The sequence below is a fragment of the Nyctereutes procyonoides genome, unplaced genomic scaffold (genome assembly GCF_905146905.1).
Source record: "Nyctereutes procyonoides isolate TBG_1078 unplaced genomic scaffold, NYPRO_anot_genome, whole genome shotgun sequence".
In the NCBI taxonomy this organism is placed as follows: domain Eukaryota; kingdom Metazoa; phylum Chordata; class Mammalia; order Carnivora; family Canidae; genus Nyctereutes; species Nyctereutes procyonoides.
In genome coordinates this window covers 14,564,081-14,567,913 of record NW_026575052.1, presented here as the reverse complement: position 1 = coordinate 14,567,913, position 3,833 = coordinate 14,564,081, and the positions used below count along the sequence as shown (strand labels likewise).

The 3,833-nt window shown below is 39.3% G+C and overlaps 1 pseudogene; it reads left to right on the top strand.

Annotated features, from left to right (window-relative positions):
* The first annotated feature begins 1,072 nt into the window (after positions 1–1,072).
* Positions 1,073–1,525, top strand: LOC129514048 (40S ribosomal protein S16-like; annotated as a pseudogene).
* Positions 1,526–3,833: the final 2,308 nt, after the last annotated feature.

Sequence of the window (3,833 nt, the reverse complement as noted above, 5' to 3'; positions counted from 1 at the left end):
ATGTCTTAACTCAGCCTGTGAGGCCAATATTATCCTAATACCTAAAGCAGATAAAGACATCAAAACAAAAGAAAACTGCAGAACAGTATTTCTTCTAATATAGATGCAAAAATTATCAAGAAAATATTACCAAATCAAATCTAACAATGTGTAATAAGAATTTTAAAGGACAATCATGTGAGTTTTATTCCAGGTATGCTGGGATAGTTCAACATTAGAAAATCAGTCAGTGTAATCCACTATAACAAAAGACTAAAGAAGAAAACTCATATGATCATATCATTTGATACAGAAAAAGCATTTGACAAAATCCAAAACTAGTCATCATCAAGAAACAAACAAACAAAGAGGAAAAACTCTTAGCAAACTTGAAATAGAGAAAACGTCCTAAACTCAATAAAGAACGTCTACCAAAACTCTACACCTGACATCATACTTAATGGTGATGCTAAGATCAAGAGTAAGGAAAGAAAATCTCTCTTACCACTCCTATTCAACATCATACTGGAAGTTGTAGCTGGTGCAATGAGACAAGACAAAGAAATAAAAAAGTATATTATTCACAGATAACATGATTTTCTATAGAAAATCCCCCCAAATTCTGCAAAACCCTAATTAGTATAGCAAGACCACAGGATACAAGGTCAATATACAAAAATCTATTGCTTTCCCATATACTGTCAAGGAATAATTTGAATTTGAAAAAAAAAACTATATACCATTTACAACAGCAACAAAAAAAATGAATTACTTTAGGTATAAATCTAAATATGTATATAATCCGTGTATAGAAGTTTAAAATATGAAAAAAGAATTTTTTAAAGCTAAATAAAAGATATAGCCCATGTCCATGGATTAAAAAACCTGATACTGCTAAGATGCCAATTTTTCCTAACTTGATATACAGAGTCAGTGCAATACCAATGAAAATCCCAGTAAGTTAGTTTGTAGGTATTGGCAAACTGATTCTGAAATTCATATGAAAGGGCAAGGGATCTAGAAGAGCCAACAAAATAGTGAAAAAGAAGACTAGCTTTCTCAGGCTTTGGCCTGGTACAGTGATGGGCTCTTGTCTATGATCACAGCCATGCCACTCAAGGGTCCTCTGCAGTCCATGCAGGTTTTTCAATGCAAGAAGATGGCCACAGCCATGGCACCCTACAAATGGGTCAATGACTTCATCAAGATGAATGGGGGGCCACTGAAGATGATCAAGCCATGCACACTGCAATATAAGCTACTGGAACCTGTTCCGTTTCTGGGCAAGGAGCTATTTGCCAAGGTGTACATCCAAGTCTGAATGAAGGGTGGTAGTCACATGGCCCAGATTTACACAATCTGCCAGTCCATCCCCAAAGCCCCAGTGGCCTATTATCAGAAACCCATGGATGAGGCTTTCAAGAAGATCAAAGACATCCTCATCCAGAGTAACCAGTCCCTGCTGGTAGCTGATCCCCAGCACTGAGAACCCAAAAAGTTTGGTGCTCCCGGTGCCCATGCACACTACCAGAAATCCTACCAATAAGCCTAGAGTGAGGATCAGGGTTCACCTTTATAATAAACAATTGTCATAGTATTTAAGGTTATAAAAGAAAATCTGGAGGACTCATGCTATCTGATTTCAAGACTAACAATAAAGCTATAGTAACTAAGACAGTGAAAGTTAGACACATAGATCAGTGGAACAGAACACAGAGCCCAAAAGAAGACCCACAGAAATATAGCTGACTGATTTTTATGAAGAAGCAAAATAAATCAATGGATAAAGAATAGTCTTTCAACAAATGGTGCCGGAACAACTAGACATCCACATGAGAAGAAGAGGAAGAAGAAGAAGAAGAAGAAGAAGAAGAAGAGAAGAAGAAGAAGAAGAAGAAGAAGAAGAAGAAGAAAAGAAGAAGAAGAAGAAGAAGAAGGGAAAGAAGGAGGGAGAAGGAGAAGGAGAAAGAAAAGAAGGAGAAGAAGAAAAGAAGAAGAAGAAGAAGAAGAAGAAGAAGAAGAAGAAGAAGAAGAAGAAGAAGAAGAAGAAGAAGAAGAAGAAGAAGAAGAAGAAGAAGAAGAAGAAGAAGAAGAAGAAGAAGAAGAAAAGAACTCGGGCACAGACTCTATCTTTCACAAAATTGACTAAGACTTGGTCACAAACCTACCTGTAAAATGCAAAACCATAAAATTTCTAGAAGAAAACACAGGAGAAAAACTAAGTAACCTTGGGTTTTGCTACAAGTTTATGGGTACAACACCAAAAGCACTTGACATGAAAAACAATTGACAAGTTGAAATTTATAAAATAGAAACTTTTTACGAGGAAGACACTGTTTTTTTAAAAATGAAAATATAAGGCAGACAATGAAAGAAAAAATTTGCAAAACCCATAGCTGGTAAAGGATCTGCAGCCAAAATACACAAAGCTCAAAAATAAGAAAACAAACAGCCCAATTTAAAAAATGAGCAAAAGATCTGAAAAAATACTCCACCAAAGAAGATATACAGCTGTCAAGTGGGCATATGAAAAGATGCTCAACATCGTTTGTCATCAGGGAGTTGCAAATTAAAACAGCAAGGAGATAATACTACATACCTATTAGAAAAGCTAAAAAAAAATTTAAATAATGCCAATTGTTGGCAAGGATACAGAGTAACGGGAACTCTCTCTCATTGCTTGTGGGAACACAAAATGGTACCACCTCTTTAGAAGGCAGCTTGGCAGTTTTTCACAAAGCTAAACATAGTCTTACTGTATGATCCAATGGGCACACTCCTAGGTATTTACTAACTATAACCACCCCCCCAACCCCCCACACACATTCATACAAATATTTATAGCAAATTTGTTTACAATTGTTCCAAATTGTAAGCAACCAACATGTCCTTTAATAGATGAGTGGAGAAACAGACTGGGATACATCCAGATAACGAGGTATTATGCAATGATAAGAATAAATGGACCATCAAGCCACAAAAAAAAATATGAGTGGATTTTAAATATGTTTTGCTAAATGAAAGAAGTTTGTCTGAAAAGGCTGATATGACATTCTGGAAAAGGGAAAGCTACAGAGATGGTAAACGGATGGGTTTCATCATCACTCGCAATTGCACATCTCAAAGGTACCTCAAATGTAATTTCCCAAAGTCCCAGTCTTCCCCCCTTAGCTGGTGCTCTTTTGTCTTCACCTCCACTCACTCATCTAGTTACTGGATAAGAAACCTAGGGTCCGCCTTGACACCTTCCTCTCCCTCACCTCCACTACCCGGCCTCTCTCCGAGCCCCGATGGCCTTGTCTCTCAGGTCTCTCTCTAAGCTGCCTACCTGACTGCATCTCTCTGTCCACTTGCCCCAGTCCAGCACCACCACCTCTTGTCTGCATGGCTGTGTCACGACTGGTGTCCCTGCATTCCTTCCGGCCAACCCCACCCCAACACATCCCCATCTGGGAGCCACTGTATGTGGGGAAGGGAGTTGTGGGGAATGGCGTCCTTCCAATCAAGGATACTTCCATGGCATCATGTCTCCCCTGAGTCAAAATAAACCTCTTTGGTCTCTAAAGCCCTTAGAGGGTCCACCTCTCTTAGTCCACTCACAGCATGATCTCTCGATCTCTCTCTCTCCCTCTCTATCCACTGGACTCTGGTGTCACTGGGCGGGATGTGTATGATTTGAGTGATGTCATCAATCAATGCTTCTTGACCATGTGGTGTTCCATCCCACCACAGGGCCTTAGTACATGCAGTCCCCTCCTCCACAACAGGCTGTTCTTGCTGGCCTCACCACCATCTAGTTCAGCTGCACTCTGTGCTCAGGGGCCCAAGCCTGCTCTCCTGTGGGAAAATAAATA